Source organism: Triplophysa dalaica, chromosome 2, assembly GCF_015846415.1.
Source record: "Triplophysa dalaica isolate WHDGS20190420 chromosome 2, ASM1584641v1, whole genome shotgun sequence".
NCBI lineage: Eukaryota > Metazoa > Chordata > Actinopteri > Cypriniformes > Nemacheilidae > Triplophysa > Triplophysa dalaica.
In genome coordinates, this window is record NC_079543.1 from 17,114,771 (window position 1) to 17,127,702 (window position 12,932).

Genomic DNA, 12,932 nt, shown 5'->3' on the forward strand with positions numbered 1-12,932 from the left:
GTGATCTTGAATTACTCTCGTGAGACTTGGAAATCTCAAGTGGATATGGTTTGTATCCATGAAATCAAATATACATTTCTAACAGGGAAAATCTGGTGACTTTTATTGAAAATTATATTTTAAAGTTTTGTAAAGTTTGTTTGGGTCATCACAGAGGGCCTTGAGGGTACGCTACTAGCGTAGTAGCGTACTTGGAGTAGTAATTAATTAATCCCAATATTTCTCACACTGCACAGCCGGTTTTGAAAAGCCTTCATCCCCAGACTAAGCAGTTGCCAATGCAGAGGTCTTGAGCTCTTTTCACGCATTCATTATAGGTGCCTGCTACCCTCTCTCTGTAGGGATGCTGTGTTTTATGAGGCTCTATTAACAAAGGCTTATTATTCTCCTAGCACAGAACACAGACCTTTAAGGGCCTTCAGGGGATGAGACAATATTGTAGCTTCTGCTGGCCCTGTCTGTTCCCATGAACTCTACTTCAGCTCTCCAGCCTCTTGGTTAGGAAGACCAAACTGTTATTTGATTGACATTTTAAAACAATGTTAATTAACTTTTTGGTTTATTTTCATATATACAGCAGCAGAAAAAAATATGATTGTATATGCAAAATATTGTATATGCATTTATTTTCAGAAAAGAAAACTAAAGAAATAAGTCAAAATAACATAAAAGATGCTTTGCATTTTTTAAGTTTAAATGATATTAATTGGAATTGCACAATACAGAAAAACATGATTAAAAAAAAATTAAACAGAGTTATCTCATTTTAAAACCAAACTCTTCATTAGTACAAGGATTTAAATTTTTTGTTTATTAATAAAAGTTCCAGGTAACCTACAGTTTTTTACAGTTTGTATGTGTTTTGATTTGTTGTCTTTCATATTGCTGTTGGATGACTTTGTCACGTCTGAGGTTTGACTTTGTTGAACTGGAATGAGAATGACCATAATATATGTGTATACATATTCATCACATGGAAAAAAATACTTTTTTTAAATTAATCAGCATTTCTATTATGGTCATTCTCATATTAAATGTATATCTTTTAATTTATATTATATCTTTAAGGGAAACATGCAGTAAGCTAACATAAGAACTAACAACATAAATAATATCGGACGGTTATTAGTTTAACCCAATCAAAGGCTCTAATAAGATCAAAGCGCCATGGTTTATGCGTCACACTATTTACAGAAAACCATTCACGCTGATGCAAAAAGTTTGTGACTTAACAAGGATTTCTTGTGCTGGGGTTCTCTCTAGTGGATGAATATAGTACTTCAGCCTTGTTCTGGCATAAATTTGCATTTTATTTGCTCACCACCCAAAAATAAATTTATAAATAAAACGAAAGAGGTACTATCAATTCTGTATGTACAAGACTTTCGTGTACTTTAGTCTTTGAAAATACACAATGCAGGCACTTGCATTTGACATTCGTATGCCTTTAGCAGATTGCGTAACAAGATTAACCTTGTATAAGGAACTACATGCTAAAACTCTGTAACAGTTTTCAGGATATTAGTTAATAGGAATTCACAAATAATTTTCTCGTCCAAATTGTATTAACAAAACAGTGTGTGTTTAGCCTGTACTATAGCATCCACAAAAACTATTCAAGAAAACATGTCATTTTTTCCAGAACCCTGATTATATAAAAAATACATCTAAAAAATTCTTAACCTCCCAACTATTCAAATTCATGTTAAGAATAACGTTTTCCTTTTTCCCACTTATTCTTAAATACACATTTATCAGTTTTATGAAGCCAACTACATTTTGACCACCTTTTTTTGTTGAATTGCATGAATTGTATTATCATATAGCGTATTGTTCTTCCATGATCACATTAAAGATCCAACTCTTTTATGGCTGATTATGGATTTTCTATAGTGCCAGAGCTCTAAACAGCAGGAGGAATAACACTTATATTCACCTGAAGGAAGCCTCTTCTCCATTGACATCAATTAAAAAACAGCCTCTGCACGGCAGTTTTCCATGGTTTGAAGATTTTCTTTAAAGAGACTTTGCCGTCGTTCTCATCCCTGTGCTTTGTGTTCTCTTTTGTTTTACCATTGCATGAAACAATATTACTGTTGTTGTTTTCTGTCAAAATCATCAACAATATTTAAGAGTTCTCATGTCAGATGCATAACATTATTAGATGCATAATCAAATTATTTGTGTATATTTGATTTGACTATTCCAATTTTCCAAGACTAAATTCTAAATCTCAAGAAACAATCTTTATATGAGGTCTTTAAACATCTTATTCAAGCATTGTCACAACTAATCACAAGATGGCAGTATATCCACTGTGTTTCTGCAATGGGAAATAGAAAAGAACAATAGAAATTCTGATCCTCACCTTTGTTCTCCTCTGTGACCAAAAAAAGATTAAATGCTTTGCATGCCTAGTTCTGGTGACACCACAGCTATACATTTAGTAATGCTGAAAGATTTTTACATGCTACCCGGTATTTAAATGTCATGTATAAGGAAATAAACAATGAACTAAAAGTCAATCTAAAATACAAATAATTTTAGAATTCTGATATTTTTCATTTGCAACTAAACTTAACCTTTGTTGGCAATTTTTTTTTAAACATTTTTTTTTTATTTTTAATAACAAAGCATTAACAACTTTATGATTGGGAAGGACACATCACTGTACAGTGTATTCTTGTATTCTCAGCTAAATACACAGCCTTTTATATATTTTTAGTCAAACAACCTTACTTCAAACACTGTACTCTTTGGCTGATCCTATAGGTTCAAATGTGTTATATACTTATGTCAATAAAGCCGTTTCAAACTGGTAAAGATGGACAGAAACAGTTAGATTAGATTAGATTTAGATTCAACTTTATTGTCATTACACATATACAAGTACAGTGTAACGAAATGTAATTTAGGTCTAACCAGAAGTGCAATTAGCAAGTGCAGGATATACAGTGTTAATAAATACAGAATACAATATTAGGGAAATACTATATAAATGTTCTATAACAATATGACAGTCGGTATGGACAGTTAGGCAGTTTGACAGACCACCCTCAGCTATAAGCTATAAGCATGCTAGTACACTGAAAAAGAGAATAACTGCTTGCTGACAGCGCTTCAATGTATGGGAGGTTAAGAAATAGATGCTTGGAGCATCAGTGTTCAGCTGCACCCTGGGGTGGTCCTGAAGGTGCCTCTCTATAACAACCTGCTCATGGGGCAGGCCATCATATACAATTATTTCTGACTTCACTGCAACAAAGACCAATGTCCCCTTATTGTGTGACATTTCTGGGCTTCTATGTCTCCTCACAAATATATGGCTCCTGCTGCTTTTGTAGAATTCTAGATAGTTACTGGTTAGATCAAGTTGTAATGGACAAGGCTAATAATGCACTTTTGGCAAAATTAGTGACAGGTGAGATTTTGCAAAAAGTACCTAACCACCCAAATTCCAGTTTAATCAGTTGCTGTGTTGGTATAATTTTGCATTGTTCCTATTTCATTTCAGTGATTGAAATCCTTTGTATGTACACAGGCTTTGTTACTATTTAAATTCCCAAAACTGATTTTGTTTTATAGACACATTTTCTAGATTTCATGTCAGCAGTAAATAATTAAATAATGATAAAATGGGAGAGCATTAAAACTAAGGAGATATTCAGATGCAGCCCCTGCATTGCAAGCAGTTCAGGTGTCAGGTTGGCAGTGGTTAACAAGCGCTTGTGTATATGTAAATGGAGTTGGTCATAAACATTGGACGACATGACATACATGCTGGCTTTAATCTCAACATAATTAAAATTCTCTTACATATGTTGACAAGCAGCAACTTAAACTAAAATAAATGCATATTGTGATGTTTCCACACAATTCAGAATACAGTTACTCTGGCCTACATGTATTGTGGTTGCGTTCTACTGTAACAGAACAACAGATGAGCATCAGTAAAGTTACAGCGTGTGGGGGGCTGGGTTGGGAGCTCTGTTCATAAACACAGTGGCACTAAGCCAGAGGTCCCATCCCCTGAGTCACAACAACCCATCAGTTGGTACCGCAGAGAGCACATACATTATAGGAAAAGTGTTTGAAATTTGTCAAAACTCTTGGGGGGTCCCCTAACCAGCCCTAAAAAAAACAGAGTTGCCAGTACAAGCAACAATCATATGATAGTTTAGATCGAAGTAATTGGACCACATTACATAAATGTCCTTAAAATGTTGACAATCCATTAAAATAGATTAACATGAGGGAGAGATTGAAAGATATATTTGATTCATATCTTTATAGTATTGTCGTGCCGTGGAATATTAATTAAAAAAAGTATTTGGAGCCAGTGACACGTCAATAGTGACTGTATGTACAGTGCTGCCAAACCAGTCAGAGCCAGAGGTCCCGTCCCCTGAGTCACAACAACCCATCAGTTGGTACCGCAGAGAGCACATACATTATAGGAAAAGTGTTCGAAATTTGCAAAACTCTTGGGGGGTCCCCTAACCAGCCCTAATAAAAACAGAGTTGCCAGTACAAGCAACAATCATAAGATAGTTTAGATCGAAGTAATTGGACCACATTACATAAATGTCCTTAAAATGTTGACAATCCATTAAAATAGATTAACATGAGGGAGAGATTGAAAGATATATTTGAATCATATCTTTATAGTATTGTCGTGCCGTGGAATATTAATTAAAAAAAGTATTTGGAGCCAGTGACACGTCAATAGTGACTGTATGTACAGTGCTGCCATACCAGTCAGACATCCTATGCAGATGCATATGAGCGTTTTGATTCATATCCTGATATTGTAGATCAAATATATGAAAATAATCCATGTGAACCAATGCAGAATAAGAAAAACTAATGTCATTCCTTTTGACGAGAGCAGACGGCTACACTTCTCATCAAAGTCGAAGTGCATGTTTGTAGAAGGGAGAGCAAAGTAATCTCTAAGGAACAAGGGGAAACGCAAAAGTTTTGCAAAGCAACGCAATGTTCTCGGGAGAGCAAAACATTTAAAATATTTTCGCTCCCTTAGCCTAGATATTTTTTCCACCATCTTTATATGTTCCTTTCAATATGAGAGGATCCGCATGCTGCAAGTGTCACTCAACGCGACATATCTCTCTGTACATGTCGTCATTGAACACTGTGTGGCGCGCTTGAGCATGCATGGATAGGCTATTTTCAAATTAAAAAATATATATATTTGTACCAAAATAATAACAACTCTTGTTGGTTGAGAAACGTCATCGAAAAAATGTTGGATAACACACTTGTACAGTTTATACTCTGCACTTTGTACTTTGTTTCAGCCGAGTACAACAAAGTGAACAAACCTCAGTCTGTAAAAACTTGTAACAATGTGTTGATCCATTTCCACTATGGACCTTGCCTTAGCTGGACAATCATTCTCATTTTCTCATATACTGTAAACAGATTCAGCTACAACAACATAAACAAACTTCCGGTAGACCTCCACAAAGAATCAATAACTGTTGAGTAGTTCTAATTTAATTTAATACAATTAATATACAATAAGTATATAAATATAGTATATATAAATATTAATTAATATTAACATGAATGAAAATCCTATGTAAACTATAAACTAATTGTTATATTATAACCAAAAACAGACCGGAAATTCTGTGTTTGGTGTGTCTGATAAAATCTTTAAAAAAAATATGTAAAAAGACAAAAAAGGGTATAAAAGGATGATTTGTCATGGACCTGATATTGAACATCAAATTCAGTGATGTCCCTGAAATGTCATTTAGGCAACGATATACAAGTCTCTTGTAATGACTATGTTTATTATTCTGACAATTAAAAGGCTTTTCCTGTATGTTTTCTCTAAGAATGAACCCCTACCTGCATTTACCCATGATAGTATGTGTCCCCTTGGTTTCTCAGCTTCATACAGTATGTGGCTAGACAAGTGACTCCTGAAGGGAGGGGTGGTAATGGGAGTTGTGACGCATCACAAGATTTCTGAGGATGCTCATCTTCTGCTTATTCCTGAGGGCCAGGCATGTAGGGTCGAGCAATAAACCGAATATGGCAATCTTCATTCAGAAGCATGCATTTCGATTATCTCAGGCTCCTGGTTTTATGTTTGGCTCAGAGACGTATCTCCTGTGGCTATAAGGTTATCATGTCAGGATCGGGACAGACAATACAATATTATAAACATTACCAATTGACCGGTATCGGCATCTAGGATATTGTTAGGGAAAAAAGATGCTCCTGCTGTCTCCCAGGCCAACAAATATTCCAGGTCAACAGCACAGAGAAAACTTGATGCTGTCTGGAAGACTTTAAAACAGATTTTTTTTCTTTAGAAGATATTAGTTTAGGTAAAGGCATCCTCCACATTTATTTTCTTTTTTGACAGATATATTGTCTTGCCATGTGGGATTTGATAATAAATTGGTGGGGGCACATGAGTTGAAAGGGTACACGCTGCCTTTGCACAGTTTTATAGCCCATGGTTCTCCTCTCCTAAGGAGTTATCTTTAGTTCTTGAGACACTTTGTGAAGCCTTCATTCAACCCTGCGATGACGCATAAATAAAGATATAAACCTTTTGTTAGTTGAAAAAGTAGTTCGTTAGTAGTCTCCTGTGAGACATGTCAGCAAGTTGCATGCACTCTGTTTGACCACCGCATTCCTTTTGTTTATGTTTCAGAAGGATAAAGTGGGATTTGGTTATTTGAAGGTGGAGTTCCCAGTGTTTGATCCACCACATTATAGAATAAGAGATTGCAATGCTGAAGACCAGTTTAGGCATTACAAGCATATTTAGATAGACAGCTTTAGATTATAAGAATATGCATTCCATTAAAGGAAAGAATTTTGTTGAAGCAACAGCTTCTTGACTAGATAGATACTGTTACATTGACGTAGTCTTCTAATTTCACCCAAATCTGTCAGAGGTCATTATACATCTGGAATACATGTGGCTTCATCCAGTGTGTTTCTTTTGAAGACACGTGCAGAAGACTGCACACAGACATGAGATCTTCTAGACTGAATGTGTATAATACTATCAAATAAATCACAAACACTTAACTCAATTTCCGATGTCTACTTCTACTAAAATTTAATACAAAGAGGAACACAAAATAAACAGCAAATAAACAGCAAATTGTAAATACATTTTACGTAAAACAGTTTGCTCATAATGAAAACAACTTGATTTAAGTAAGGGATGAAGTAGCAAAATCACAGTGATATTGTTTTCTTTTTCACCCACGAATTGTCAATAAAGGTGTCTCTTGCAGCCTAATTGTGACTGCTAAAACAATGAATGTTAAACAATATTAACAAAGTCAACCAAAGTTAAGTATTTATTAAAATACAAGGTTGTTAAATGTAAAAATGGTTTTGTGCTTGCTCTGTATGTATTTTGCGCATTCCCAACATACTGTAGGATGAAAATCAGAAAAAGTCAGAAATGTTTTCCATTCATTTTCTAGTTAAACATATAATCTGATTTATAAATCCTGGAAAACAAAACAGGCACAGATCCAGTTACAAGGCTGGCCTTGTTGGTCCAACACCTTATTTCCAGTTTGCCGACAGTTAGAGCCATGTAGGCAGATTACTCCCTTGAGGATTAGGGGAACGCTCATAAGATCAAATGTGTCTGCAATAAAGGAGGTTGGGACTGGCATAGATGTGTCCATGCATAATGGTCTGTGAAGACTGGCAGTGAAAGTATTTATCTAAAAACAGCTCAGCTCAACCAGGATATTTTCGTGCTGTGCAAATAGTTTAGATTGCTTAGTCTGAGCAAAAAATCCTTAGAGAATGTTATATAAAACGTTTTCTAACAATTGCAGAAGTGTGATTCAAGAGAGTCAAGACAATTCCAAGTGGGTTGTGTCTCATTTGAAATGGGTAAAGTCTGACAATACAGCATATGAGCACTGCAGTGATGTAATCAAATTAGTTGATGAACAATAACAAATATTGTCTGTAAATATGAAAAATAATGCAAGAAGGTTTTTACAAAATATTCATAAGCTATACATTTCAGGACAATGCATCAATTACTAAAACTGCATGTTTCCGAAAGTGTTTGCTGATCACATAGAAAATGTGGTGGCATTTTAATATATTTTATTGTTTTCATGTAACTGAATTATGGATAGTCTGTACTGTAAAAGGAATTGCTGCCTTTAAATAAAAAGCTTTGGCTCAAACCTTTACCTTAATGGTCTACTTTTTTTCACTCAACATTTGAAGCTTTCACTATGTTAACAAAGCTATATGCTTTTGTTTTACTTAACATTGCACACTGAAGATTTAAAATTTCTCTGTATATACACGACTGTAGGGGCAATCGTGGACTAATGGTGAGAGAGTCTGACTCATGACCAAAAGGTTGGCAATTCGAATTTCAGGGCCGGCGGATAACGACTGAGGTGCCCTTGAGCAAAAAACCTTACCCCTACTTGCTCCCGGGGCGCTGCAGTGATAGCTGCCCAATGCTCCGGGTTTAGGTGTGTTCACCACTTGCTGTGCGTGTGTTCACTACTCTCTGGATGGGTTAAAAGCAGAGGTCACATTTCGAGTGTGGGTCACCACACCTGACAAACAGGTCATTTTCACTTTCACATTTTTATATAGCTAATTGTTTTCGATTGGATAAGAAAGTTATTCATTACTTTTATTTTGATTATCATAACAAATGATCCAGATCGAAATGATATCATGAGTCATATGAGCACTTTTAACAGACCTAAATAAATACTTCCCAGCGTTTAAAAAATCTATACAACTAAACAACAACTACAACTAAATTAAAGTATTTAAATAGAATTCAGTATGAGTTCAAATTTAACTGTTATCGGTCACTGTCACTCGGGAAAAACACATGCAATTTATCATTGTTACGATTTATTCCAATAGGTTTTATATAGGATTAATGGAGCTCTTTTCTCTGAACCTGCTTATGATCTGGGGTTTCTCTTGAACACACAATATGACCAAACTTCTTTTGAAATTTATTTATTATTGTGTCTTTCCCTCCCGTGGACCCACCACCTGCAGGAGGGACCGTATGGGGGCCGGTGCTTAGTGGATCGGGCGGCAGTCGAAGGCGGGGGCCTCGACAACCTGATCCCTGGACACGGAATCTAGCTCTAGGGACATGGAACGTCACCTCTCTGGCGGGGAAAGAGCCTGAGATTGTGCGTGAGGTTCAGAGATTCCGACTAGAGGTGGTTGGGATCACCTCTACGCACAGCTTGGGCTCTGGAACCACACTCCTCGAGAGAGGATGGACTCTTCACCACTCTGGAGTTGCCCATGGTGAGAGGCGGCGGGCTGGTGTGGGTTTGCTTATAGCCCCCCAGCTTAGCCGCCATGTGTTGGAGTTCACCCCGGTGAACTAGAGGGTCGCTTCCCTACACCTTCGGGTCGGGGATAGGTCTCTCACTGTCATGTGCGCCTATGGGCCAAACGGCAGTGTAGAGTACCCAGCCTTCATGGAGACTCTGGGAGGGGTGCTGGAAAGTGCTCCGACTGGGGACTCCGTCGTTCTGCTGGGGGACTTCAACGCCCATGTGGGCAGCGACAGTGACACCTGGAGGAGCGTGATTGGGAGGAACATCCCCCTGATCTGAACATGAGTGGTGTTCTGTTATTGGACTTCTGTGCTAGTTACAGGTTGTCCATAACAAACACCATGTTCAAGCATAAGGGTTACCATCAGTGCTCATGGCACCAGGACACCCTAGGCCGGAGGTCGATGATCGACTTTGTGGTTGTTTCATCTGACCTCCGGCCGTATGTCTTGGACACTCGGGTGAAGAGAGGGGCGGAGCTGTCAACTGATCACCACCTGGTGGTGAGTTGATTCCGATGGCGGGGGAAGAAGCTGGACAGACTCGGCATACCCAAACGTACTGTGAGGGTCTGTTGGGAACGTTTGGCCGAATCCCCTGTCAGAGAGATCTTCAACTTCCACCTCCGGCAGAGCTTCGACCAGATCCCGAGGGAGTCTGGAGATATTGAGTCCGAGTGGACCATGTTCTCCACCTCCATTGTCAACACGGCCACTCAGAGCTGTGGCCGTAAGGTCTCCGGTGCCTGTCGAGGTGGCAATCCCCGAACCCGGTGGTGGGATGCCGTCAAGCTGAAGAAGGAGTCCTATCGGGCCTGGCTGGCTTGTGGGACTCCCGAGGCAGCTGACGGGTACCGACAGGCAAAGCGGACAGCAGCCAGGGTGGTTGAGGATACAAAAACTCGGGCCTGGGAGGAGTTCGGTGAGGCCATCTAGAAGGACTATCGGTCGGCCTCGAAAATATTCTGGCAAACCGTCTGGCGCCTCAGGAGGGGGAAGCAGTGCCCTACCAACGCTGTTTCCAGTGGAGGGGGGCAGCTGTTTACCTCGACCGGGGATATCATCGGGCTGTGGAAGGAATACTTCGAGGATCGCCTCAATCCCGCCGTCATGTCTTCCATTGAGGAAGCAGAGGCTGAGGGCTTGGAGGCCGACTCCATCACCCGGGCTGAAGTCACCGAGGTAGTCAAGAAACTCCTCCGTGGCAGGGCACCGGGGGTGGATGAGATCCGCCCTGAGTACCTCTAATCTCTGGATGTTGTGGGGCTGTGTTCGCTGACACGCCTCTGCAGCACCTCGTGGTGGCCGGGGACAGTGCCTTTGGACTGGCAGACCGGGGTGGTGGTCCCATTTTTAATCCTCCCCAAGAAAGTCTATTTCAGGGTACTGGAGAGGAGAATCCGGCAGATGGTAGAACCTCGGATTCAGGAGGAACAGTGTGGTTTTCGTCCCGGTCGTGGAACACTGGCCCAGCTCTATACCCTCTCCAGGGTGCTGGAGGGTTCATGGGAGTTTGCCCAACCAATCCACATGTGTTTTGTGGATTTGTAGAAGGCATTCGACTGTGTCCCTCACGGCATCTTGTGGAGGGTGCTCTGGGAGTATGGGATTCGGGACCCTTTGCTAAGGGCTATCCGGTCCCTGTACGACCGGAGCAGGAGCTTGCACTGTCCGGGAGGCAGACACACTCTGTCAGTTTAAATCTTGACTAAAGACGCATCTTTTTAATCTTGCATACACTACACTTCCATAATATTAATCCTCAGAGGATTTAGGATGCATTATTTAGATCAACCGGAACCAGGAACACATCCAACAACAAAATGATGTACTTTACTCTACTCTCAGCCAGTCTTGTCTTTTTGTTCCAAGGTTACCGCAGGATGCAGTTCATGCCCAGACCTGATGGCAGAGCTGAGAATGGGAAGCGATGACCTGACAAGAGCTGAGATGATAGAGCTGGATAAAGGACGCGGCAACTTGACACAAATTTTCTACAACACTTCAAATCCTATTAGATTGTTAATCATAATCTTAAATCTATAATTTACCTAATTCGTAAATTTATTAAATTTTTATTTAGCCTTGTTGTGCAAGCACTGTTGAGTTTGTGCAGAGGCAGCAGCTTTTGCCAGAGGGGAACTGGAATCCCCTGGTTGGGCCTGGGTTCTCCTGAGGTTTTTTTCTTGATTGGAGTTTTGGGTTCCTCGCCACCGTTTGAATATTGTTTTGCACTGTTTGCCTGGCCGGGGGGCTGCTTTATAATTTAGAAGTTAGACATAATTAATATTGCATATAAGAATTTATAGTCTGTTTAATATTTGACCTGTGGTTCTCTCTCCTATGTGTGCTTTCACTGTGCGTATGTGCGAGTCTGTTTGCGTGTGTGCGTCTATGTCAATGTGTGTAAGTATGTATGCATATTGTGTGTGTGGAGCATTTGTATGTTTGTCTTTTGTTGTTTTCACCTTTTTCTTGTTTTTACAGCTACACGCCTTTAGTTGTTTTTCTCGTATTCAATGTGTCTCATGTACAGCTGCTTTGTAACAATGAAAATTGTAAAAAGCGCTATATAAATAAAGTTGAGTTGAGTTTAGCTTGGTTTTTATGGACAGAATTTCTAGGTGCAGCCAGGGGCCGTGGGGTTTTCGGGTTTGGGGACCACACGATTTCATCTCTGCTCTTTGCGGATGATGTTGTCGTGCTGGCCCCATCAGACCAGGACCTTCAGCATGCACTGGGACGGTTTGCAGCTGAGTGTGAAGCGGCTGGGATGAGAATCAGCACCTCCATATCCGAGACCATGGTTCTCAGTCGGAAAAGGGTGGCTTGCCCAACTTCAGGTTGGTGGAGAGTTCCTGCCTCAGGTGGAGGAGTTCAAGTATCTGGGGATCTTGTTCAGGAGTGAGGGAAGGATGGAACGGGAGATTGACAGATGGAACGGTGCAGCTTCTGCAGTAATGCGGTCGCTGTACCGGTCTGTCGTGGTGAAGAAGGAGCTGAGCCGCAAGGCGAATCTCTTGATTTACCGGTCAATCTATGTTCCTACTCTCACCTATAGTCATGAGCTGTGGGTCATGACCGAAAGGACAAGATCCCGGATACAGGCGGCCGAAATGAGCTTTCTCCGCAAGGTGGCTGGGCGATCCCTTAGAGATAGGGTGAGAAGCTCGGTCACTCGGGAGGAGCTCAGAGTAGAGCCGCTGTTCCTCCACATCGAGAGGGGCCAGCTGAGGTGGCTCGGGCATCTTTCCGGATGCCCCCTGGATGCCTTCCCGGGAAGTTGTGCTGGAGGGTCCCCCCGGAAGAGCTGGAGGAAGTGTCTAGGGAGAGGAAAGTCTGGGCAGCCCTGCTTAGACTGCTGCCCCCGCGACCCGGCCCACGATGAAGCGGAAGAAGATGGATGGATGGATGGATGGATTGTGTCCTTCCTGTAGCTCAGTGGTAAGAGCATTGTGTTAACAACGCAAGGTTGTGGTTTCGATGCGAGGGGATTGCAGATATCTAAAGTATAAATGTATAGGATAATGAAATGTAAGTCGCTTTGGATAAAAGCGTCTGCCAAATGCATAAA